Source organism: Zootoca vivipara, chromosome 2 (genome assembly GCF_965207765.1).
Source record: "Zootoca vivipara chromosome 2, rZooViv2.hap1.1, whole genome shotgun sequence".
NCBI classification, from domain to species: Eukaryota; Metazoa; Chordata; class Lepidosauria; order Squamata; family Lacertidae; genus Zootoca; species Zootoca vivipara.
Window position 1 is genome coordinate 97,340,224 of NC_142584.1, and position 27,742 is coordinate 97,367,965.

The 27,742-nt window shown below is 42.5% G+C and overlaps 1 protein-coding gene across 30 annotated transcripts in view; it reads left to right on the forward strand.

Moving 5' to 3' along the window:
* The window catches only part of MAGI1 (membrane associated guanylate kinase, WW and PDZ domain containing 1), a 465,951-nt gene that overhangs the window by 285,192 nt on the left and 153,017 nt on the right, over positions 1-27,742 (forward strand). Inside the window, exon 1 of one of the 30 annotated variants that reach the window (XM_088663305.1) lies at positions 5,853-6,258. The exons of 28 other annotated variants lie outside the window; for them this stretch is intronic. The gene's annotated coding sequence lies outside the window, so the exon portion shown is untranslated. Of the gene's footprint in view, positions 1-5,852; positions 6,259-27,742 lie in introns of those variants that run through there. One more of the 30 variants, XM_088663312.1, reaches the window with a different exon arrangement.

Here is a 27,742-nt window from a genome sequence, read left to right on the forward strand (position 1 = left end):
AAAGGTAATCAGCAGGTAATAGACCTCCTGGATCCATGATCAGTATTCTGTGTTGGCAGGATGTCTCAGGTGCCCCACAGCTAAGCAAAGCAAAAAACCAACCCAAATAGGAATAAGTACTGTTAACCATCTGCATGCAGTTGATACAAATGAAACGAGACTTGTTTTTTATTTTTTTTATTTATTTTAAATCAGTCTCCAGGGGTACTCAAGCTCTAAGGCTCTTGGTTTTTGATGAAGGGCGCAACAGAAGGCCAGCATCTCTCATTCTGCGCTGTTTATTCTGTGATAGTGGAGCAGAGGACATCGGCTCCTGTTCCAAACTATATTTTGGGGCCCTGCAGCCCTTTGAACTATGTGCTGCGTGTCCTTCTCTTCCTGTATATATGCACAGAGAGGCAGTCACAGCCAAACGACCCAATAATTCCACACGTCTAGCGCTTTCCAAACTGGCAGATGATCTGTATTTTACGTTTTCCTGCAATTGAGAATATTGCCACCCTTCCTACGAAGAGTGGGAATCTCCCAAGGGAATCCTACTGAGGGGGCAGAACAGCCACTTTCTTAGACAGTTAAACCTGCTGGCTCAAGTCTTCCTAGGGCTTGGGCATGGGTTGCTGTTTTAAAAAGCTATGTAAAACATCCAATAACATGACACACAACTGTATGCACATCAAAGGCATATTGTTGGCAATCAAAAGCAAAGCAAAGCTAAAAATGTTATGTACACATTATAGAAATTTATAACCCAACCTTCAAATAGAGTTGGGAGGGACCCAGCTAGAACAATAAGAACATTTAGGAAACATACAACATACTGGAGACTAGAAGGAGGAGAATCAAAAACTAAGGTAGAAGAAAACACAATGCCCTCAAAGTGATAAAAGAGTTCAGATTAGAAGGCCTCGGAATGTGAAAAGCAGGCCTAGTGTCAGTTGTGAGCCAGGTCAAACACTGGCAAGGGCCCAATTCTGACTTGGAAGGGGTTCTCACTCTGACCCGGCTACATCACCTGTCTCCTCAACTGACCCAGGTGCTTTTCAGCAGCAGGCAACAATGGCTGCGAATGATACGAGTTGTAGTCTAGCAACATCTGGAGGGCACCAGATTCCTCACCATCCCTACTTTAGTTGCATCTGCAATGCATAGGAGTGGCAGAGTCACTAAGGACATCTGTGAATCCACAGATGTGATAAAGAAGGCAGACGTAGTAATAGGAGGGCCGAATATTTGTGTGGGGTCTTTTCTGCATGTGACATTGCTCAAGCCCTTGTGAAAGTAGATTTAGAGGTGCAGGATTGCTACATCCTGTGAAAAACTATTGCCGAGGTGTCCTAGTTCTAAGGAATCTTTTAAGGTTCTCGGGTGTTGCTGCTTGCTCCATTTTCACTTCCAAGTGAAGAAGGCAAATCTTGAGCAAGGTAGCAGAGAGGTTCTATCAAGATATATTCTAAACCATGGGTAGGCAAACTAAGGCCCGAGGGCCAGATCCGGCCCAATCACCTTCTAAATCCGGCCCACAGACAGTCTGGGAATAAGTGTGTTTTTACATGAGTAGAATGTGTCCTTTTATTTAAAATGCATCTCTGCGTTGTTTGTGGGGCATAGGAATTCATTCATTTTCTCTCTCCAAAATATAGTCCGCCCCACCCCCCAAGGTCTGAAGGACAGTGGACCGGCCCCCTGCTGAAGCTGTTTTTAAGTTATTTTCATTTTAACTTTTGTATCCCGCTTGTCACTAAATGTGAAGGTAACAGATAGATGATTCCCACATTTTCTCCCATCCAGGAACTGACCAGACCAAGATTTGCTTAGACTGCGTACACACCGCATGGCACATTTAAAGCATTGTAACGGACCCTCAACAGAACCCCCAACCAATCCTTTGTGGGTGAAATGTGCTTTAAATCAGCTTCAGTACCGTGGTTCCATCATGTGTTTTCAGACCATATCTTGGATGAACTAATGGCCTCCGCTGCTTCTTATGGTAGTAAATTTAGTCTGCTAACCTAGGTTCAACATGTATCTCTGCCATTCATTCTTGGGCAAGACACTGCAATTTCGTTTAATTTCCAATGGATAAAACAGGAATAATAGTGATGTACTTTAAGAGTGTGTTGTTTAACATCAGACTGTAGAATGCTTTGGGGTTGTTGTTGTTTTAAGTGTTACTATTAGAATTCCTGATGTGAATAACGGCCATTGAGAAAACATTTCAGATGCAATCAGAATACGTTTAAATGCATAAGTATAAAAGCATCTAAATCAATCTGCTGTTGCGCAGCATATTTAATAATTACATATTGAAAGGGAGTTATCAAACATACTGTCAACTTTTAGTAGAGCTTTTAATGAGGGCTATTTAGTTACTATTAATTATTGTTTAAGCAGTGCTGTTGCTGTGAAACTGAATGAGAGCAAAGAAACAAGGTTTTCTTTCTTGGTGGCAGTTGGTGATATACCGGTAGTATGTTGGTGATAACATACTGTGAAGTACAATGGCGACAACAAGTTGAATGGTTCTTGTCTACAAAGTAGCACGGAAAACTGTGGGTTGTATCCAATGCTAGTCCTACTCAGAGTAGGTCAATTAAAACGAATGGAATGTAGGTTCATTAATTTCAGTGCTTCTACTCTGAGTAGAACTTAGTTGGCTAGAAGATTAAATCACAGTGATTAAAGAACAAAAGTTCTTCAAGCATTGTGGTTTTTATGGTATCTAGCCATCGATCTGGCATTTTTCCCAATGAAGTTATCCCTGTTATTTTATATGTATGGCCAGCATTATAAATAATATTGTTAATACTATCAGCACACGTTTCTCTGGTCCTTTGACTACTAGAACAATAAACTTCTGAACTTGAATGTATCATGTTTAATTTAACCACAACTTCAATGGTCTCAGATACAGAAGGTTTATATGTGTGCAAAATGTCAGGTAGTTGTTTATCTCCTTGACCTCCGATGGGAGGGCGTTCCACAGGGCGGGCGCCACTACTGAAAAGGCCCTCTACCTGGTTCCCTGTAGCTTTGCTTCTCGCAGTGAGGGAACCGCCAGAAGGCCCTCGGTGCTGGATCTCAGTGTCCGGGCTAAACGATGGGGGTGGAGACGCTCCTTCAGGTATACAGGACCAAGGCCGTTTAGGGCTTTAAAGGTCAGCACCAACACTTTGAATTGTGCTCGGAAACGTACTGGGAGCCAATGTAGGTCTCTTAGGACCAGTGTTATGTGGTCTCGGTGGCCACTCCCAGTCACCAGTCTAGCTGCCGCATTCTGGATTAATTGCAGTTTCCGGGTCAAGGTAGCCCCACGTAGAGCTCATTGCAGTAGTCCAAGCGGGAGATAACTAGAGCATGCACCACTCTGGTGAGACAGTCTGCGGGCAGGTAGGTGTCTCAGCCTGGGTACCAGATGGAGCTGATAGGCAGCCGCCCTGGACACAGAATTAACCTGTGGCTCCATGGACAGCTGTGAGTCCAAAATGACTCCCAGGCTGCGCACCTGGTCCTTCCGGGGCACAGTGACCCCATTCAGGACCAGGGAGTCCCCCACACCCGCCCACCCCCTGTCCCCCCAAAACAGTACTTCTGTCTTGTCAGGATTCAACCTCAATCTGTTAGCCGCCATCCATCCTCCAACCCCCTCCAGGCACTCTAAACCGTGGTTGAATGAGCAACTAGGACTTTAGCCAAATGAAAGCTTTCCTGTACCCTGGTAGTGATGGATTTGGATGCCTTCCCAAGTTTTGGGGCTCCACATCCCACCAGCCCGTTAGCATGGCTAAGGCTCCAGCTTGATGGGAACTCTGGTGCAACAATATCTGGGAGACAAGGATTCCCAGTTCAGCACAGTTCAAAGTGTTGGTGCTGACCTTTAAAGCCCTAAATGGCCTCGGTCCAGTATACCTGAAGGAGCATCTCCACCTCCATCGTTCTGAACGGACACTGAGGTCCAGTACCGAGGGCCCTCTGGCGGTTCCCTCGTTGCGAGAAGCCAAGTTGCAGGGAACCAGGCAGAGGGCCTTCTTGGTGTTGGTGCCCGCCCTGTGGAACGCCCTCCCATCAGATGTCAAAGAGAAAAACAGCTACCAGATTTTTAGAAGACATCTGAAGGCAGCCCTGTTTAGGGAGGCTTTTAATGTTTAATAGATTATTTTATTTCATTTTTCTGTTGGAAGCCGCCCAGAGTGGCTGGGAAAACCCAGCCAGATGGGTGGAGTATAAATAATATATTATTATTATTATTATTATTATTATTATTATTATTATTATTATTATTATTATTATTATTCCCACCCCTTCTGTAGGCTACGTATCCTTCCATTATCAAGACAAGCTCTATTCTCACATTGTTGATGATGATTTTGTTTTATTCTGAGCTCTGGCCAGTCCTTGGCAGTATTTCTCTACCAGTTAGTGAATATAACTCAGATCCACCAAAAGTTGGCTGTTTCAAAATGCTGTTTGCAGTGGGGGGATGGGGACTAGCCAATTTCAGAATTTTAAATTTGCATAAGAAGATTCAGACAGAATGTGTTTTATTTTCTTTCTTTTTGGGTCGGTATCTGACCCCTGGCCAAAGCTTTGATCATCAGTATGATTTTTTGGCCACATTACAAAGTGGTACTCCTGCTGTCTGCCACTGCTCAAGTTGTTTAGGGCACAATGCAGCAGGGGTCCTAATTTGGCCCAGGAGGCTGTTCCCCCCCCCCCCAAGCCGAGCCCACTTGCCCCACACTTGACAACATATACAAAATCTCCACTTAAAGGACTTGTTGGAAATGGAAGGTGCTGAAAAGATAATAGAGGGGTTGCCTGTCTGATACAAAACCTGCCTTGAGATTTTGTTTTTCATTTGATGTATAAAGCATTGTAGGAATAATTTAAATAAAATAATGGAGGCAAATAATCTCAGCTTGCATAAGGCATCATTGTATGCATCTGACTCTTTCAGACCAAGGTCCCAAGCCAAAATCTGCATCTCCCTGCCTCCCCGGCAGCCCTCCATTTCATGAGGACTTTTCTACCCCTGGTATTTATTCTCCATTATTAGCCTGTTTGCATTGACTTCTGAGGCTGATCACAACCTTTTCCTTTTTAAACACACACACACACACACACACACACACACACATACAGACAGACACACACACACACACACACACACACACACACACTATAATAGGGTGCTTTGCTCTTGCAACAGATGGGGGCTGTGCTTATTAAACAATAGGCGCTGCAATTCAAAGATATTCAGCAAAATTTATTATTTTGATATAGGCACATCCTGACCCTACAGAGGCTACAAAGCCAGAGGGGTGGAAAGAGAGCTAGCTGCTGGGCTCTGCAGCAGATGTCCACAACTTCAAATACGGTTTTAAACAAAGACAGGTTCTTCATGCAAGGCAAAAATCAGCATGCATAGAGATTTGGCTGTGGCATAGGAGATTGCCTCTGGGAAATAGGGTTGGAAGGGTGTGCCTCTCACCCCCAGCCACTTCAAGCTGATGTTCCTCAAGCCCACGAGATTCCTGCATTGCAGGGGGCGGGGGTGGACTAGATGAACCTTGAGGTCCCTTCCAACTCTACGATTCTGTGTGCCAGATATTTCAAGGCAAGGAGAATGAAACCGGTATTTGGAATGAGTCAGGTGATGAGTCTCCTAGGAGAGAGGACACCTGATTTCAGCCCCTTGTCATAGTAGTAGTAGTAGTAATAATAATAATAATAACAACAACGACGACGACGACGACAACCTCCTCCTGCTGCTGCTGCTGCTGCCTGTTTATAGGCTGTCTTCACCTATCAGCACAGCACAGAGCTTCTCCTCTCCCTCTCCCTCCAGCTGTGCCACGATTTGCTCCGTGGCTGCTGTGCCAGAAGAGTCTTGTTTATCCGAAGGCCATGTGGAGGTAGCCGGGCGCTCCTCGCCGGAGGGACGCAGCAGGGCCGGGAGAGGCTCGCCTCGCAGCAGCAGCAGCAGCGCTCGTGGTGTGCGATCGCGCCCACCACCGCGCGGGGGATCTGGGCAGAGGGACTCCTGGGCTCTCTGCCTGTGGGCTTAAGAAAAAAAGAAGCAGCTGCTGGCGACCGCTCGCTCAGATGCATGTAGATGAGACGGTGGACTGCGAAAAGCGGGGAGGGAGGAGGGGGAAAGGAGGGACGTGAAAACCTCGCCGGGTTTTCTCTCTCTTCCTCTCCGCGTTACCTTCGGAATCTCTGCCTCGCGCTCTCGCCGGTGAAGTTGCGTGGAATCAGGTAAAAAGGGAGAAAAAAGCATTTCTCTTCGCGATTTATTTATGTCGTTGATGTTGTTGTTAATGTCCTCGTCTGCTTTGCTTCCGATTGACTGACGGGTGAGCGGAAGGCACGGGGGAAGAATAAGGCTGAGATGCAAAAGGAGATCCGTGTAATATCGGCCAGACCTTTTTTCCAACAGGCAGGCAGGCTGCAGTTGGCTGTCGGCGGCAAAACTTTGATTTAAAATGCGAAAGGCTCTTTGCCCGTTTAATGAACGGGGACGCAGCTCTTGAGTGGCGGTGGGGTGTGTGGGGTGTTGCTGGTGTTTGCCTTTTTCTTTTTCATGCTGTGCTGCTCTAAATAAGCCTCAGTCAGTAAGTTCTTGTTTGCATCTGTCGATGCACCAGCCAGCCATGTTTTTCGTGCGATTATCTACTGTGTTGCCTCTCTTGCTGAGAAAAGCGAGGATGCTCACTGCTCTCTCGGAGGAGGCAGCTTCGCCCAATGCAATATGGGGGAATCGCAATATTCTGCTGGTGGCTTACAGATACAGATGCACACACACAATATTTTCAAGGGAGAATGAGGAGGTAGGAATATTTACATGTAAGGGGCGAGATGAACCCCCTCCCCCAACTATCTCCCCCCATTCCCTTTCCTGAGTCTTGTAGGGTGGCTTGTATGGCATTGTGCTTGCTTTTTAATAATAATAATAATAATAATAATAATGTTTGAATGAAGCTGGGTCTCAGCTGGGGAAAATGGAGAGGCAGGCAGGCAGGGTGAGAAGGATGGCCTTTTGTGTTGCGCGCTATTGTGCAGTCCCTTTCCTTCCCTCTCGCTCTTCTCCCCCCCTCCCTCCCCCCTTCAGCTTCACTAGAGAGAGCACCCCCTTGTGAGTTAACCGTCTATTGCCTGAAGAAACAGGTCTGCTGACCCTTGTGGTCTGGGGAGAAGGCTGGGATAGGTTTTGAGTCACAATATCAGAAAGATGCGGAAGGCGGCTCAGAAACTGTAGGCTGGGAAAAGGCTGTCAACTTAGCCAAAAGTGTATTATGTGAACCTGCCTCCCCTCCTCCTCCTCCTCCGCCCTCCCCATTTATTGACAAGCTGTTCTCCCACCATCCCTCTTGGCTTCATGAGCACTGCATTTCTCAGGTTCCTCTTAACAGCAGACTCTGTTATGGGTTTTTTTCTTTCTTTCCTGGAACAGTATTTGATGTGGCTTTAATAAATCAGGCTCGAAATCGCCTGGTAGTTGATTAAAAAGGAAGTGCAATTTTCTCCTTATATTTCAGCATAGTGTTTGAAGATGCCACACACACACAAATCTCTCTCCTTCTCTCTCTCTCTCTCTCTCTCTCTCTCACACACACACACACACACGTGTGGTATACAGTATTTGGGCAGAAGCGAGCAAAAGGATACTGAACTTGCATCTGTGGAGAATTGCCAAAACTCCCAGCAGTCTGGCTCCCTCCACCTTCTGGGTGTGGACGATTCTGTTGCCACAGGCTCATCACTGAATGCTAAGCAATTGCCAATACTTTGCTTCTATTTCTGGAATGTCAAATCTTTGTTCCCTGCTTGGAATAAATGCATTCAAAGGCAAATGGGTGAAACGCAAAGAGCTGCAGTTGTATAGTAGGTGATTTTTGGTGTGTTTTGTGTGTTTTTGTAAGGGAAAAAAAAAGATCCTTTAAACATCACTGTGAGAGATTTCTGGGGAATGACTTTTTTTTACCGGTAGGTTTCGCACGGAAAAGAAATATTTGGCTTTGGTCTAACACGTTCGCGTGAGGTTAGCCTTTAAAAAAACATAACTTTTGATTGCTTGTATGTTTTTCACGTTGGAGTTCTAACCTTCTTTGGCGTCACTTCAGGGAACAAGAGGGTCCCAGTGATAATAATAATGCTAGTATGTGCCTATTTGCAACTGCACTGGAACCATTCAGTTTAATCAGAAGCTTCCATATCCTTGGCAGATACCTTTACAGTTGCACTTGTGCTTTGCAATGGCAAATGTGCTTCTGTTAAATGTTGTGGGGGAGAGCTGCCTCTCTTCCACTATATACACATAATTAGGCATTGGCAAAAATGCATCCTCTTATCCCTTCCACAAATGCAAAACACTAAGCTGCTTTCTACTTGCTATTCGTACAGGAGTGGTGTGAATGTGTGTGTTTTTGTAAGGGGAGAGGGGAGAAGAATTTACTAAGAGCCAATGTCCCCAAGGATGTTACCACATTGATGCTTTGGGCCCCCTTCCTGCCCCTTTGTTTCTGCTTGGCTCTGGGCTGAGGACAGGTGTGGAAACTGCCCCATAAACCATCTGCCTTTGTGGTAATTACACTTGGCCCAAACTTAAACAGTTTTCCTGTGTTTGTATCAAGCTTCTCAGAGAGTGATAAAGGACTCCTCGGGGGAGTCATAGTGATGGACAGAATAATCACAACCAGCTCCTTGATAGGCCTCCCCACCCTCTTCCTCTTAAAATGCCCCATTTGTATTGCACGTCTTTCCCAAACTATGGTCGGTTTTGTGTGCCCCACTTGCCCCCCCCCCAATGCCATGTGGGGTTTGGTTACCACTGGAATCTCTCATGATCCTGGCTTTTGCTTCCTGGTCTTTAGGGAACCTTGCATCATATTTCAATCCCACATCCCGTTTCTTCCACTGTTTTGTGTTTAAGATGCTCATTTGAATTGCATGTCCTTTATTCTTGGTTTTCTTTCATTTATATCACCACAATAACTTGGAAACTTTGGAGAGTGGCTAGGATTACTGTTCTTTTGACCTCAAACATATACTGCCATGTCCGAAGGGCATTGAACAAATTGTTAATGGTGTGGTGCATATGGTAGCTATGTGATCTGTTCACTGTTGCTCAAGAATGGTATTTATTGTTTATTAGTTGGAGGAATAATTGCCTTTTGGCTCTACGTGTCTGGGATGTGTGTGTTATGTTTAACTGAACCAAAGTGATAGATTTAAGTCCAGTTGTGCACTGGTTAAGGAAGAAAACCAGAGTGGCCAACATGAGAGCATCAGGGTCTCTAAACTCATTCTCAGCTCCAGTTTAATTTCTTGTGGACTGTAGCTGGAAGCATTCCACCCCCCAAAGTCTGCTTAAGAAACTGGGAGTGACCCCAGCTGGAATAACAGGGGTTAGAGCTGAGGGGCTGAAGGGTCCCTGGCAAGTGATGGGAAAGGAAAGGGTTCTCCACTCCCTTTACTCCTTGAGATAGAACTCATCTGCTCTTGCTGCCCTTTAATTGACGAATTAGAACAGTTCCTAGAGTTGCTGAGAAGCCTAGCATGATAATGGTCAGAAAATGGGAAAATGCAGACTAAAGTGGGGAAATAAACTAACTAGAAATGGGAATTGTACTTATGCTTTTGTTTCATGCTCTTATTTAACAATTTGTGGGCATTTAAGTCTGAGATTGCAGAACTGCACTGGGCAAATATCCTTTGCCCTATAGTGCTTCATTAAAGGTAAAGGTAAAGGGACCCCTGACCATTAGGTCCAGTCATGACCGACTCTGGGGTTGCAGTGCTCATCTAGCATTATTGTCCGAGGGAGCCGGTGTACAGCTTCCAGGTCATGTGGCCAGCATGACTAAGCGGCTTCTGGTGAACCAGAGCAGCACACGGAAACGCCGTTTACCTTCCCGCTGGAGCGGTACCTATTTATCTACTTGCAATTTGACGTGCTTTTGAACTGCTAGGTTGGCAGAGCTGGGACCAAGCAATGGGAGCTCACCCTGTCGCAGGGATTCAAACCGCCAACCTTCTGATCGGCAAGCCCTAGGCTTTGTGGTTTAACCCACAGCGCCACCCATGTCCAGTGCTTCAATACCAAAGACTGAAAAAGTATAACATGCCCAGCCCTATTAAATCTCAACTACTTACACATCAGCTTCTTCTGCAGAAGAACTATAGGACATGTGTGATTTTGGAGCACGCTCAGAAACTCTAAGCAGTACTGAATCATAATGTTTAAACCTGGAGGACTCTGAATGGAAAATATTGCTATAGCCAATGTGCTACTTCCGTGCATCTTCACCCTAAATGGGCAGCAGGCCTCAAGTGAAGACACTCAAAGACACCAGTACGTGGTAGGTTGCCCATCATGGGATAACAGAATAGCAAATTTTTAGGGAATTCTGCACATGGTGTTGAATATACAGTGCTGACTTTTCACATGGGAGAGTCTTTAAGACAGGATGGGGAAACTTTTTTTGCTCAAGGGCCATGCTTCTATTTGGTCAACCTTCTGAGGGCTGCACGCTGGTGGTAGAGTGGGAGAAACAATGGCTGTATATTTTCCTTTTGTGCAGTTGGCTACTTTCTACACGTGCTCATATACACCTCTGTATCCCCCATTCAGAAAAACAAGATGTATTATTATCATATTTCAAGGACATTCTAGAGCCAAGCAGTTCCATTCATGGAGCAAAGAAGGCACAATGAGGGTTGTGGCTGGGAAGGGTTCTGAGTAAACGTAAAGGACCCCTGGACGGTTCTGAGTAAACGTAAAGGACCCCTGGACAGTTAAGTCCAGTCAAAGGTGACTATGGGGTTCGGCACTCATCTCGCTTTCAGGCCAAGGGAGCTGGCATTTGTCCACAGCACAGACAGCTTTCCGGGTCATGTGGCCAGCATGACTAAACCGCTTCTGGTGCAACGGAACACCATGACGGAAACCAGAGCGCATGGAAACGCTGTTTACCTTCCCGCCAGAGCGGTACCTATTTATCTACTTGCACTAGCATGCTTTTGAACTGCTAGATTGGCAGGAGCTGGGACAGAGCAACAGGAGCTCACCTCATTGTGGGGATTTGAACCACCAACTTTCTGATTGGCAAGCCCAAGAGGCTAAATAGTTTAGACCACAGCGCCACCCGCATCCCTTGAGGTGCAGATAGAGAGGCCTGGAGGGCCACATTTGGCCTGAGGTTCTCTAACCTACTTTAAGATCATTGTCATGTAGTAGGAGTTTAATGTTTTTAGTACGGTACCAGATGTATACATGACATTTTACGGAAAGTGATGGGCCCAAGGAGCCAACAATCTAAAACGGATCTAGGGAAACAACAGAGGAAGGCAGGGGGTGGGATGGGGGGCAGGAGAAGAATATATGATCATTTCCATTATATGCTAGGGGAATCTGGGGGAAGGCGGAGAATAGGGATGAGATATTTGGACCCCTTCTCACAGCATACATAGCCTAATGGTAGCTCCAGTACATAAGTTCATATATTTAAAATAACTTATGGGGTGGCGTGATACTGACATGTAAAGAAAATAGGGCATGGGGGGGAGCTTCCAACTAATTATGCCTATCAAGACATGAAAAGAGCCAGTGTAGTAAAATTGCTCACCATCCACTTGAACTCCTATTTATGTCATAGTAAAACTAAGCTACCACTTCTCATTCATTAATTTTTCACATGATGGAAGCTGTAGCTCAGGGATGGCTAGCACCCAGTTCAGATGCCTGATCTCTCCCCACCCAGCTACATTTCTCTCTGTCTCCTTCCCCCTCCCCAAAGGCTCTACCAGCAGCAAAAAATAAGTAAGCACAGTGCTGGGGTGGGCAAAGTCCAGCACCCTAATGGGGATGCAAATGACCACATCCCCAGTTATCAGACTGGCCATTTGATGAATGGAGGGTGGACAGTAATTTCTCTCTCTCTCTCTCTCTCTGTGTGTGTGTGTGTGTCTGCATGTGAAAGTAGACATGAGAGAGGGCGTGTGCTCTGCCCACTGCCCTGAGAGTTGGCCGAGGGTGAGTTGGCTGGGGGGGGGGGGAGGTTAACCACCCCCTGCTGTGGGTTGTTGAGAGATTGTAAAGTTCTGACCCAAATTGTAGCACAACCACTTACTTACTGGCTGCAGATGCTTTCCAAAATTCCCCCACTTCTCAGAATTACATTACATTACTCCTTCCTGAAGAATGCTCTACTATCCCTGCTATAATTGTCTCCAGTGACAGTCTGCCATATAGCTTGTTAAATTCCAAAACATAAACCATCACGTGACCTACGATACCATCTGTTACATTGCACTACCAAAATGATTTCCCTTTACAAAGCAAATCTCTTGGGGGCTGTAAAGCTAGATAGTGTCCCCTCCTCCCTTATACACATATATAATTTCCCCTGCCCATCTTAAAAGAAAGGTGTATCTGTTACTAAAGACCGTAAACATGAACACATTCCCTAACCTTAACTGTCTACATTGGGGTTTAATTCAAAATGAATTGTGTGTACGCACTTGTTGATTTTAAGAGAGAAACTGTCTCTTTCGCCAGCTCATTATTTTTTCCTTAATAACAGTCTCAAGAGGCATTTGTACTGCTGAGCTATCATTGTTTGATGCCCTTTCTCTTAATACCATTTGGTCCTTTTTCTGTTGTTTTGCCCAGATACGGGAATGAAAAATCATATTGAAAAAGAAAATAATTAATGGTATATGATTGACTGAGGACAGCGGGTTTGTTTGGCACTGAGAGACACCAGAGATTCACTTCCCTAATTCAGGTGTTGCAATCCTGGCCTGGGAAGCCATGGTTTGTTGGACTGGGAATACACAATGTGCTCCCCCCCCCACTTCCCTCCTTTCCTTACATGCCTGTTTAACAAACCAGGGATTCTTAATTTAGGTCAAAGCAGTTTGTCATAACATCCAAACCAGGGAAACTGGGAGTGCTCATACCACACACTGGTTTGTCAAACCAGGTCGTTGTCTGTCTATGCATGGCACATGGCTGATGCAACATACAGTGGAATTTTGGGCTATTGGTGTGACATCTAGACTGGTCCACTGTGTATTTACAATTACCGGTAACATCATTTTAATGTTATTTATGTCTTCGTTTTTATTTCGTAACATTTACGTACCGCTTGATTGTTATAAAAAAACAAACAAACCTCAAAGCGGTTTTACAAACAGATAAAACAATCAAATTGAGAGAGAGAAATCACAACTGTACTGTAAATCATAACAAAAGTTAAAATACTAAAACAGATTCAAGTGACCTCAACTTTCTAAGCATCGGGGTAGGCTTCTCTAAAGAAGAGTACGGCGCCTGCTTGATCCAAAGAGGCAAAGCATTGCGAAGCACAGGTGCTTCCACACTAAATGGCCAAGTTCTTATTGCACCAACACATTGTGGACAATTCTGAAGAAGTGCGCATGCACACGAAAGCTTATACCCAGAACAAACTTAGTTGGTCTCTAAGGTGCTACTGGACAATTTTTTAATTTATTTCGACTGTGTCTGACCAACACGGCTACCTACCTGAATGTACATTGTGCACAAATAAAGTTAAATGGCAGAACCCATATTCCCTTGCTTGCGAGTGCAATAGTACCATGAGATAATTAAGTAGCAAACTAAAGGGAGCTACGTTAACATGTTATCAATATATGAAAATGTTTATTTTAAAAGGCCAAGGAACAAGACCCTTCTTTGCGTTTGAGTGGATGCTAGATTTCCACTGCTCTCTCCTGCCGGAGCTCACCCTCTTCATTTATATATAAATTTATTTTTTGTTCTCCCATGAAGCAACTGCAAACAGCATTGATGATGCAGGCAACGTAGCGCAGTGTAAGCTCTCAGAATTACATTGCATACCCTGTGGATTACAGTCATAAAATATTCAGCCAAGCACTGCAGTTCACAGCTTTCTGTTCACATAGTACAAGCGCATCCCTTCTGTACTTCCCTCCCCCACTTCCCCAACACCCCACTGCTTTTGAGTTTTGGAATTAAAATAACTGGAGGCTCTTATTAATAAAAGCAGCAGCATGGGTTTTTGTTGCAGGTGCCATGCCTTCCTCACAATTTTGGATTGTGTCTGTCGGTGGGGGAGATCCCACACCAAATGAATTATTTGTAGTGTGCTTTTTTTCGAATGGCTTTTGGTGCATTCACTCTGATTTTCTGTTTGCTTTCTGTAAGAACAGCCCCTCTACTAGTGGCATCGGGTGGCTTAGCTTACACACGGTTCTTGCCTGCTAATTTCTCCACACTTCTTTGCGGTCAGGGTATTTCACAATAGCCGCAGTGTTAATAAGGAAGAAATACAGTAGTTGACATTATTAGTATGGGAGATAGGTTGGGGATAATACGCACACACAACACATATTCTATAAGGTATAGGCCATTTTTTGTGGTAGCTTAGAAATTCAGGTCTATTGCCACCCTGGGTTTCAGGTCAGCTTCTTGTAACCCCAGCTATTTTCCTCCAACTTTTGGCAGCTGTGATGAATGACTTGTCAGGATACAGAAACTTACCTTCTGATGCAATCACACAAGACAATTTATTTTGCAATATAAGCAATACCTCTTGGGGTTTGCTCTGTCAGCCGGTCTCTTATTTAAACTTTTCTCAGCAAGTTGTAGACTTGTGCATTTATTCCTCTTTGTGGGCAACAGTATTTTTCTGTTGTCAGTGGATGGGCTGGTGTATCCAACAATCTCATAAATATATGCAATGGTAATATTAAGTTATGGGAGACAAAGTGATGGCTAGGTTAGATGGCTTTTCAAAAGGCAATTACACTAATCTGTAGAGAATGTGTGTGTGTGAGAGAGAGAGTGAGTGTAATAGCAGCATAGTATCATGGTAGCGCGGGTGGCGCTGTGGGTTAAACCACAGAGCCTAGGGCTTGCCGATCAGAAGGTCGGTGGTTCGAATCCCTGCAACAGGGTGAGCTCCCGTTGCTCAGTCCCCGCTCCTGCCAACCTAGCAGTTCAAAAGCACGTCCAAGTGCAAGTAAATAAATAGGTACCGCTACAGCGGGAAGGTAAACGGCGTTTCCGTGTGCTGCTCTGGTTCACCAGAAGCGGCTTTGTCATGCTGGCCACATGACCTGGAAGCTGTACTCCGGCTCCCTTGACCACTAACGTGAGATGAGCGCCGCAACCCCAGAGTCGGTCACGACTGGACCTAATGGTCAGTGGTCCCTTTACCTTTATCATGGTAGCAAAATTAACATTTTATGGATTGTATTCCGCAAAGTTCTGCTTAGAGTAAAGGTAAAGGGTAAAGGACCCCTACTTAGAGCAGACATAGTGAAATTACTGGACAAAAGTTAGTCCTGGCCATTAATTTGAATGAGTGTACTCTGACTTGTGTTGACCACAACCCTACATTTAGAAGCTTTGGACAACTTGTATACCAGAAGCTAAGGATGAGTAGCAAAAGAAAGACAATAACCTTTATACTCAATTTGTGGTGTTTTGTTTTGTTTTTTTAAATAAGCTTCTGTTACGTGTCAACCAAATAGGATTGAGATAGAATCACTCGTCTGGTTAGCACATAGTACGAAGACATGGTTTAATGTTAACCATTGTTAATAAAACATGGTTAAAGCTGAGGCACCTGGGACAGTCACTGAAACCTTGGTTTATTACATCACAGGACAGTTAAGCACAATCGAGGACAGCCAATCCTTGTAGGGTTTGAATTTTTAGCTGCTCATCACTTACAGTTCTGTAGTGTTGGGGCAATGATGACTTCTTCTTAACCATAGTCAAGGAGGCAGTCCGGGTTCACATATAACTCTAGGCTATGGTTCATGCTAACAAAGGTTTATAATCCAACTACAAAGCTTAGTTAATGAGTGACCTTTAACTAAACAAAAGTTTATTAACCATAGTTTATAAACCAAACAGTGAGCTGGGTTGACACAAAAAGCTTAAGCCATGGTTTAATAAACCATAGCTTAGTGTTATATGTGACCCATGCCACTGAGTTCAAAGGGACCTTGGAACTCAAATGGAGCAATTTGTATACTGAACTTGCTTTGAGAGAAAAAAATATGTTAAAAGCGAGACTTGGAACATGGCCATCGACTCAGAACTACTCACACATGTTGCCACTGTCGTGCCACATCTGCATTCTGGGGAATGATGGAAATATTTGGACCCATGTTTTAAACTGTATTATTGGGGCGGGGGCGGGGGGATCTATTGGTAAACATAACGTAGGGAATTAATTGACTGATGCAGCTTCCCTACCCCACTAATAAGTTTATTTTTCTCAGCTTACATTGTGTCTATTGTAACTTATTCATGAGCAAAGTTTCAGAATTAAAAAAAAGGTCTAAAAGAAGTGAATATGACCTGTAGCTGTACTTTGGGTACAGCTATGTATATTAAAATGATATGAAATTTAAATTATGCCCAGTAAACATATGTAAATTAATGGTGACCTTATAATATATCCCTGTGAGCCAAACAGGTTGCTCACCTTTCATGTGGTGGAAATGGTTAGCGCTTCTCTCTTTTTTTCTTTTATAAGCAGAAATTGTATAATGTGTTTGATAAGAGGAGTGAAAATGTTTAGACCACCAAGGGTAGTTAAAAAGCACATATGAGAGGGTGTGCCTCCCTTCAGCAGATCCTGGAGTTGCGTCTTGAATATACGTTCTTGTCTACAGTCATGTTACCAGGAGTTTTAGCTCAGTCGTAACTGTTTTCTCCATCAGAAAGAGAGAGATGGGGGATTTATTTAGGACTCTGCTTTCTCTTCGCTCAGACTCTCTCTAGCTTTTAACAGTGGCAACGAAATCGCCTGGCCTATTTTCCTCAGACAAAATAATCCTGCCCTAGAACATCCGGAGAGATTGCACTGGAATTCTGTGACACACACTTAGGAGGATCTTGCTTCCAAGAGTATGAATGGGATTCGAGACTTGACTACTAGCAAAGTAATGAGTGTCTATAAATAACTCGGCATAGCTCTGCCAAGCAAACACTGGGATGAGCTGAAATCACAACTGATCCGCGGTGCCAACCCTACTGGGCAACCAGTTGTTTCCATTAACAGCACAAATTCCTGGCAGCGATAGAACTTAAATAGAGCAGTAAGTAGCACACGTAGCTTGCGCAAGCTTTTGTAGAGAGGTGAGCTGCAGTCATACGAAATGTGTCATTAATAACAATTTCATACCGAAATAAGTTGCGGTTGCATGGCTAGGATACCGTTAGCTGTGCCTACATGTGGCTAATTTAAAAGCCTGCCCCTTTCTTTAGAATGTCAGCAGCCCATAGCTACAAGCGGTTGATATTGCACTTAAATCTAATGCCGAGTAACTTCTATCTAATGTGCTGCAAGCTATTTTTTGTCCGTTTGTGATTTCCAGAGCAGTAAACTATTGGCATGTAAACTAAGGAATTTCTCGATGCAAATTTCTCAGTGCAAATCTTTTTAAAAGACTGCAGCTTAAACTGGATAACCCATTGAGAGAAATTGTTAGATCTACCTTCTCTGCTTGGATACATATTGAGAAATGTTACACCAAAGTCAATTAAGATTAAGAATTTGTACATGCAGCTCAACAATTAAAAAAAAAACTTTTATCTGTATTAACTTTTTTTTTTTTACATAAAACTATTTAGGAATAAAATGTGAATGAAGTTATCAGATGTAGGTTGGACTGCTCAGCTTTCAGTATTTGTTGGAGAGTGGTGGATCAGATTGATTTCAATGGCACTTCCTTCCAAGTGCACAGGTATAGAATTGCAGCCTCAATTTGGAAAGTGTGCTCAGTGAATACACTTAGGATCCTTTCAATTCAAGGGGTGTGCTTGGAGCTGTGCTTAAAACTGTATTTTCCAGAAACACGTGTGTTTTTGGAGAGTACTTGGCTTCTGTCATTTCGGTGTGATTATTTTTAACCATAGAAATTATAACATTTATAATAAAGAAAAAAGAGGAACAAATATTAAATCCAATTTAAAGAATGCACTGAGTTTAGAGATTATACATAATATTAATATTAATAATTTTATTATTTCTACCTTGCCCATCTAGCTGGGTTTCCCCAGCCACTCTGGGCTGCTTTAAGAAGAACATTAAAAACAGAATAAAACTTCAAACATTAAAAACTTCCCTAAACAGGGCTGCCTTCAGATGTCTTTTAAAAGTCGGATAGTTGTTTATTTCCTTGACATCTGATGGGAGGGCGTTCCACAGGGCGGGCGCCACTACCGAGAAGGCCCTCTGCCTGGTCCCTGTAACTTTGCTTCTTGCAGTGAGGGAACCGCCAGAAGGCCCTTGGCGCTGGACCTCAGTGTCCGGTCAGAATGATGGAGGTGGAGACGCTCCTTCAGGTATACTGGACTGAGCACGTTTAGGGCTTTAAAGGTCAGCACCAACACTTTGAATTGTGCTTGGAAGCATACTGGGAGCCAATGTAGGTCTTTCAGGACCAGTGTAATATGGTCTCGGAGGCTACTCCCACTCACCAGTCTGGTTGCCGCATTCTGTATTAGTTGTAGTTTTTGGGTCACCTTCAAAGGTAAAGCACATTGCCAGTGCCGTCTCTAGGCCCTGAAGGGTCATGCGTACTTTCTGGAACACACATGTGTACCTCCTGGGGGAACATATTCTATAGGTATGGGACAACCTTTGAAAGCATGGGAAACCTGTCTCTGGTACCCATTAGTCTAACTCGGATGGGGAAGTGGTTCAGGCCATTGTTCCCCCACCCCTCGATGGGCAAGTTTGACAGATGGAAGGAGCAAATCTCTTACACTTTTTGTGTGTGTGTGTGTGTGTGTGGTCTGTGTGTATCTCCACTCTCCACTCTTTGTACCTTTCCTTCTGATAAAACTGTTACTTCCCAAAAATGTGGTATTTCCTGCTTTGCAAGGAATGCAGCCAACAGATCAAATTGTGAAGAAACCGAGCCACACATTATGTTTTAATTCTGACATTGTTCAGGTTTTCAGATCAACACTGGTTTGTCCTGAGAACATCAATAAAACAGATAATTGCAGTCCCCCCACCCTTTATTAAAAAACTTTTGTAACCGAGTTATGGTAAAATGATTAAATTAGGTTTGCAAAAAGCTCAAAATGACTGTGAATGCCAATCATTTGATTTTTTTTTTAACCATAATTTTTATTGTTTCTTCATAAATAAACATAATCAAATATTCTTACATAATCACAACTTAAATTAAAAGATATATCCCTGATTATACCTTTTTAGGGATATCTTCTTTAATTACAACATGTTTTACATTTGTTCTGCCGAACACGGCTTCCCCTTTCTCCTATCCTTGGTTTTATTAATCAAGTTTTTACGACTTGCGCTCATATAAAACAGAATCTTGTTAGTGTTCTTACATCTTATCGTCTCCTATGTAATCTCCATTATTTACAGATGCAGGTATCATGAAGTCACAAAAGATACAATTGGTGTTTCGCATTATGTTTTAAGATATTCCGTAAATTTTCCCCATTCTTTCTCGATTTTCTGATCTTTTTGGTCCCTTACTCTTCCAGTCAGCTTAGCTAGCTCTATATATTCTACCATTTTCTCTTTCCAGTCCACTATTGATGGTACCATAGTGGATTTCCATTTCTGGGCTAAGAGCACCCTGGCTGCTGTGGTGGCATACATAAATATTCTTACATCCTCTTTTCTTATTTCCTTCCCAATTAAGCCTAACAAACATAGTTCAGGTTTCTTTGGGAATGTGTATTTTAACATTTTTTTTAACTCATTATAAATCGCCTCCCAAAAGGGTTTAACTATTTTGCATTGCCACCACATATGATATATTTCTCCAACCTCCTCCCTGCACTTCCAGCATTTCCTGTCCTGTTTCTTATAAATTCTCGCTAGCTTGACTGGGGTCAGATACCAACGGTACATAAGTTTCATAATGTTTTCTTTTAATATCGTGCACGCGGTGAACTTGATATTAGAATTCCATAGTTTTAACCAGAGATCAATTTCTATGTTGTGGCCGATGTCCCTTGCCCATTTGATCATGACGTCCTTTGTCTCTTCATCCTTGGTGTTCCATTCGAGAATAAATTCGTACATGTGTGACAACATCTTTTTGTTTCCTTCCACAATTTCTACTTGAAATTTCGATTTCTCCCTTTCAAAACCATTCCTCCTATTATCTTCCTTGAATAAGTCTACCACCTGATAATACTGTAACCAGCTGGTCATTTTAGGCTTTAATTGATCATATGGTCTAATTTTCCAGCCTTCATCTGATCTTATTATTATGTCGCCATATGTTAACCAATTAGTTTCCATATTTTTCTTCTTAACTGTCAAGGCTTCAGTTGGTGATAACCACAAAGGAGTCTTTCTTTCTAGTAAGTTTTTATACCTTTCCCACACTTCATAAATAGGCTTTATGAATACGTGTGATAAAAATCCTTTGTGCACTTTTACCTTATTGTACCACAGGTACGAGTGCCACCCGAACCTGTTCTTAAAACCTTCCAGGTCTAGTAAGTCAACATCTTTTAAAGCCATCCATTCCCTAGCCCAGACTAGACAGGCAGCCTCGTAATATGTTTTTAAGTCTGGCAGGGCAAAGCCACCCCGTTCTTTTTTGTCTATTAACAATTTGTGCTTTATCCTTGGGGGCTTTCCCTGCCATACAAATCTTGAGATCTTTCTCCTCCATTGGTCGAGGCAGCCTGTCCCTTTAACTACCGGGAGTGTTTGGAAAAGGAAAAGCATCCTCGGGAGTAAATTCATCTTTATTGTGGCTATTCGGCCACATAATGACAAATTTAGGTTTTTCCATTTTTCTAAATCCTTTTCTATATCCTTCCAAGTTGTTTCATAGTTGTCGTTAAATAAGTTGATATTTTTGGGTGATATCCATATCCCTAGATATTTTATTTTTTTGACTGCCATTATACCATATTCATTCTGTAGTTCCACTATCTCCTGTTTACTTAAATTTTTGACCAACATTTTAGTTTTTCCAGTGTTCAGCCTAAAGCCGGCAAGCGTACCGAATTCCTTTATTTCTTTTAGAGCTTCTTTAATGCTGTCCTGCGGGTCTTCTAGCATTAGAACCAAGTCGTCCGCAAATGCCTTTTGTTTAAATTCTTTCCTCCCCAATTTTATACCCTTTATTGCTTTATTTTCCCTTATTTTTTTCATTAGTATTTCTAACACCGAGATAAATAATAAAGGTGACAAGGGGCACCCTTGTCTCGTGCCTTTTTCAATATTTAGCTCCTCGGTTAGTACACTGTTTACTATAAGTTTGGCCTTTTGCTCATTATAGATGGCTTTGATGCCATTCAGAAAAGTTTCTCCTACGCCCAACATTTCCAAAGATTTTTGCATAAATTTCCATGATATATTGTCGAATGCCTTCTCGGCATCGACAAATATTAAAGCTGACTTCACATCTATCCTCATATCTAAGTACTCAATGATGTCTATAACCGTTCTTACATTATTCCTCATATGGCGTCCTGGCAGGAATCCAGTTTGGTCCTTATGTATAATCTTATTCAGGACCTGTTTCCATCTATTTGCCAAAATGTCCGCATAGATTTTGTAATCGGTGTTGAGCAACGATATTGGGCGATAGTTCTTTATATTTAACAAATCGGCATCTCCTTTTGGTATTAATGTAATAAAGGCATTTTTCCATGAATCAGGTATTACACCATTTGTTAAGATATTATTTACGACTCTCAACAATATTGGTGACAACTGTTCTTTCAATTCCTTATAAAATTTAGCTGATAGCCCGTCAGGTCCAGGCGCCTTTCCTAGTTTCAATCTTGCCATTGCTCCATGTAACTCCTCTAATGTTATTGATTCATTCAGGTGGCTTTTTTGATCTTCTGTTATTCTGTCCAGCTTACAAGATAGCAGGTATCTATCCATCTCACTTTCCATTTCTTTACCTTTCTGATATAATTCCTTATAGAACCTCTGAAATTCCTTCCTAATTTCGTTTGGGTTCTCAATTATCTTTTCATTTTTCAGTATTTTATTTACATAGTTTTGCTTTTGTTGCCTTTTTAGTTGCCAGGCTAAAAGCTTACCACATTTATTGGCATATTCAAAATTTCTCTGCTTTAGCCATTTCAACTTCCACTCCACCTCCTGGTTTATCATTGTAGAAAACTGGGTTTGTAGCATAGATATCTTTTGTTTTATCTGCTGATTCCCTGGTTTACTAATTAGCAACTTCTCATTTTCCATAAGGCTTTGTATCAGTATCTCTTTTTTCTTATCCCTCTCCCTCTTTTTTATACTATTCTGTTGGATTAGGAAACCCCTCGCTACCGCTTTACCAGCATCCCATACAACATTTAGATTTGTTTCTTTGTCTAGGTTTAAATCAAAATATTGTTTCATCATATCACTAGCTTTTTCCACCACCCTTTGGTCGTTAAATAAACTTTCGTTCATTCGCCATCTAAATGATACATCTTCTTTTTTTAATTCCATAAACATTGGACTATGATCGGAAAGTGTTCTTGGTTGGATTTCAACTTTTCTCACTTTGGGGATTAGTTCTTTTGACAACCATATATGGTCTATTCTCCCAGAGCTTTTATTTGAATTGGAATAATATGTAAACTGTTTCGTGGTTGGAAATTTATATCTCCAAATATCAATTAATCCCAGATTTTCAACCATCTTGAAAAAACTTTTGGGTAGTTTCCCTTCAAACATATCCTTCTTTCTTACTGTTCTGTCCATTTCCGGGCTTACTACACCGTTTAGGTCTCCTAACAAAATTATTTTCTGGTCCGCGAACTCTTGTAGATTTCTTTCCAATTTTTTGAAAAAACCGGCTTTCCCTTGATTTGGAGCATAGACACCGACAACCAATACTTTCTCTCCCCACATCATTGTTTGTACCACCACTACCCTCCCCTCTTCGTCATTATAAATCAAATTTGGTTCAAATTTTTCTTTTATATATAGAACTACACCTCTCCTCTTTTTCTCATCCACAGTTGCAAAATCCAAGCCTAATTTCTTATTTACTAAAATTCTTCTATGTTTTTTTGAAATATGGGTTTCCTGTAAACAAATAATATCTAATTTTTGTTTTCCCAATACATATTCAAATTTGTTCCTTTTACTCTTACAATTCAAACCATTTACATTCCACGATTGTATTTTTAGTGCCATAATCTTTATTCAGTTATTATCAATATTTTTTATATGTCTTTTGAATTATTCCTGTCTCCTTCTCAATATCTTTAATATCTTCTGATTCAACCTCTTCAATTTCCTCCTCTAGATTTTCTTCTCCACTTTTCTCCTCTATCTCCTCCTCTTCTCCCCCCTTCGCCCCTTCATCCTCCTTTTTTCCCCATCCTAAAATTTCCTTGTATTTCCTTCTAAATTTATCAATTTCGTGGGGTCCTTTAATAGTAAATCTTTTTCCTTTAAAGTAGAACGAAATTCCATCCAAAATTTCCCACCTAAAGCTAATATCATTCTTCCTTAAGATGGAGACCATCTCACGATAACTGTCCCTCTTGCGCAAAATTCTATTTGGCACCTCTTTAAAGACAATTATCTCTCTCCCATCTATCACCAATTTTTGCGTAAAACTCTGACTCAAGATAGTGTTTCTTATATCCATCGAATTAAACATTACTAAGCAGTCTCCCGGTAATTTCTTCGCTTTAGCCTTAGGTGATTTTACTTTAATTCTAAATGCATTTAGAATTTTTGCCTCTACTTCCTCTTTTTCGAGTTCCAACCACTTTGCAATTTCCATACTCAGCTTTTCTCTAATATTTTCATTTGCATCCTCTTTAATTCCCCTAAATTTCAAATTCAATTGTTTTTGTCTTTGTTCTAATAGGGCCATATTATCCAAAATGTCCTCTTTTATTTTACTCAACTTCTCAACTTCTCCTTTCACCCACTCTGTCTCCTTCTTTGTCTCCTTGACCTCCTTCTGTACCTTTTTTGTTGTTTCCTCCATTGTTTTTGTTCTTATCGATATATCATTTATTTGTTGGGAGATCTCCCCCACTGCCTTTTCAAGTTTTTCATCTATAGAGCTTTGTATATCGCCCAATCTTTTCTCAATGTTTTGCTCACTCTGTCTAATTTCTTTCTTAATCTCTCCTAATAATCCTTCCCAATCCTTAACTTCCTTACCTTCTTCTTGTTTGGAGCCTCTCCTCTCTGCTGGGGTCCCCGTCTTAGCGCCTCTCATTTTGCCTTCAGGGTATAACCTTAATCTTTTATATGGGCTTTAGTGTGCACCTCTTAGCAACTCCTTATTCTTTATACTTTATGTTTCAGCTGTAGTTCTATTTGTCGCCACTAAAGGTCGCTAGTTTTCCCTTACTGGGGTTAGGTCACAGTAATTAGGCTTTCTCTTCACCTTAATTTCCTGCCCCCTCTAATGCTTTGTTTCTCTATCTCCCCCCCCCTTTTGTACTTTCAAATTTCTACCCTCTATAAAAAGTTCCTAGCAACCTAGTAGCGCTACAAAATATAACCTTCTCTTTACAGTTGATACAATTAGTACAGATATCCCTTTCCCCCCTAAGTCCTTTGTTCCCTTCGTTACTTTGTTGATTTCTGTTGCTCTTATGTTGTTTCATTCTTTCACTTGTCTTTCAGCAGTCTGTTTACACAAAATCTCTCTCCCTTTTTCCGTCGTTGGCACACTGTCCCTTCCACTTTCAATCTTCTGTTTCTACCCCACAGTTCCCAGGTCCCTCAGTAGAAGGGTGTCCCAGTAATATCAAAGTCTTATATAGGCAGGGAGGAGTCCTCCTAGCACGGTCACCAGTCCAAATGGAGTAACAGCCCGATATTACAGGAAAATTCTTACTAGGAGCATTTGGTGGTGGGTCCAAGAGGAGTCCAGGAGGGAATCGAAGGTTAAATGCTCCGTTTCTCACTTCTTTGCGCGGCTTGCTACCAACCAGTTCAAACAGATTCAGTCTGTTCGATCTGCTCACGACAGTGTCCCTTTAAGCCACTTCCTGGATTCCTGGGTTCTCACCCTCTCAAGTTCCTCGAACTATTGTCCCTTTTTACTCCAAAGTCTCTTATTATATTTCTCTTATTGTATTTATGGGCTTATTTTTCCAAGTTCCAGTTCGCATCCACGATATAACAAATAGGTCCGTAGGTTTCAAACCCGCTATTTTCAGAAACTCCCTTATACCTTCATTCGGCAACTTCCCAACCCCCCTTTGGCTTACAAGGAGGGGGGGGACGACAATCTTCTATTTCACCTCAGTTTTACTCATAAAAGTCCTGAGGGATAAATGTTATAAGGAATATCTCAGTACTCACACTCTTAGGCAGATTTTTTCAACGCTCTCTGCAACGCCCCTTCAAGCGCCATGTTAACGCCAAAGCGGAGAAAGTCCCCTTTTGCGCCCCACTGTTTTCAAATGCTGCAAAAATTCTTCAGTTCTTTAGTACTCTTCTTACGGCTGAATAAATTCAGCGTCTAGAGTGAATGCCAATCATTTGAAACATAGCTGGGTTTTTGTGAGAGGGAATGAAAAGAGAAGGAGACAGAGAGACTGCAGGTTTCATTAAAACCCCAATGTTGTTTATTTAGATTACTTAAATGTATATGGAATATCCTACCCATACCTTCAGTGCTTCGTCTCTGATCCCTGGGTGCAATAAGGAATGTCTTAATACTTGTGTTTTTGGTTTTAGCTATCATTTGTTCTTAAACACAGAGACATATGAAGGTTTATAAGACATAAGAGCCAGTGTGGCATAGTGGGTAGAGTGCCATACTTGGACACCCTAGACCAGGCATGTCAAACCTGCGGCCCTCCAGATGTTTTGGCCTACAACTCCCATGATCCCTAGCTAGAAGGACCAGTGGTTGGCGAAGATGGGAATTGTAGTCCAAAACATCTGGAGGGCCGCAGGTTTGACATGCCTGCCCTAGACATTCTGGGAGATCAGGATTAAAAAGCAACAACTCCAAAGTTTCTCTTTTCCTGTAGCAAGTGGAATATGGTAGTTTGTGCTTGAGCTGCATGCAAGGTGTTTACTGACTTTTCCTGTACGGACACAGTTTATAGCTTTTATTGTTTTACTTCCCAGTCTTAATTGAGTGGATTAACCTGTTGAAGGTTACATTTTCTGCAGAGGTGATCAGATACCACCCCAATTCAAAGTGTCTTTATAGATCAGAAGCTTCTCTTCTCTAGTCTCTAATGCCCCTTTATGGTTAACTACGAGAGGAGTATCAGAGTTCTAGTCCACAAAGTTTGGCTGGCTTTGAGATCGTTGACACTCTTCTCCTTCCTTTGTATGCCTACTTGGAAGTAAGTCCTATGTGTTCAGTCCCAGGAAGTTAGAATAGGATTGCAACCCTTGTCCCTGAGCTCCGCCTGCATATCTGTGGGCACTCACAAAAAATCTCCAGCTCATCTCTTCAGCTCCAAACGTCTGGGCTTGGAGCAGGAGCTTGTTTCTGCTACTTGGAAACCACGGTATTTGGATAGCAACCCATTGCCAAAGTTTTCTCCTCAGAACCAGGATTGGTGCTTGTTTTGGTATTTGTACTTGGTATTTGGCAAGTGCACTCTGGGCACTTCAGTCAGCTTCCACCATCTTGACCAGCCATTGCCTTAGAACTGAAGAGGGGTTGGGGATCTTGTGTTGAGCTCCATGAAGCTGAGGGCCGTTGTGGGATGGTCTCCACAGGTCAGAGCTACTCAAGAAGGCTGGGGGCCCTTTTAGTCACTCTTGTCAGATGGAACCAAAACATTTGTCACGAGGAGTTTGACATGCGGAAGTGTGAATCTGCCGTTGTGTACTCTTACGGAACCTGAACATAATAGCCCCAGGATCATAGCTGCCAAGTTATCCCCTTTTTTCAAGGGATTTTCCCTTATGCTGAATAGGCTTCCTCGCGAGAAAAGGGAAAACTTGGCAGCTATGCCCAGGATGGTAATGTGATACTAAAAACTGATTTGATACTTAGAAAATTAGACATGGTTCTCTAACCGTTTTTGTGAATTTGTTGTTTAAAAATACGTATTTCCCTAGCGATGGTTCTGGCACTCTTTGTGACTATTTTCTAAAGAGATCAGAGATGAAATGAAAGTAAGCGAAATATATGGGAATAATTGCTCATGCAGTGACCAGAGGACTGCTTAGATGGGTAATATTAGGCACCAGGCAAAAACATTCCTCATCTTCTGGGCCTTTGGCTAATTAAACAATCTATGGGCTTTTAAACTGTGTGTAGGGTTCTCGTTTTTTGTTTGTTACTGTGCTTTGCATTTTTGTGTTTTTATATTGTAAAAAGTCCAGTGATCCTAGAATGAAGGGTTGTATATAAATTTAATAAATAATAACAATAAGATGATACTATTAAAAGGCATCATCTAGTGGCAGGTCCTCTCAAAACTGCTTGGGGGGAAATGGTTACCTTGCCCTCTCCAGGCCCTTATTGACGAAACCTTTCGTGTGTGGGGCTAGGACACGGGTGTCAAACACAAGGCCCGGGGGCCTCATCCGGCCCGCCAGACCTCGTCATGTGGCCCGTGTAGCCGCCGCCGACAGTAACCGCCGACAGTAGTTCTGGAGCCTGCGATTGGCCGAGGGTAAAAACCGGGGGCGGGGCTGCAGGCGGAGGCCGGGGCGCTGGAGCCGCGCTGACGGCCTTGGCCAGGGAATTTAAATTTCGAATGAGGCTGAGGGAGGCGGTGGCACAGCGGCCAGAC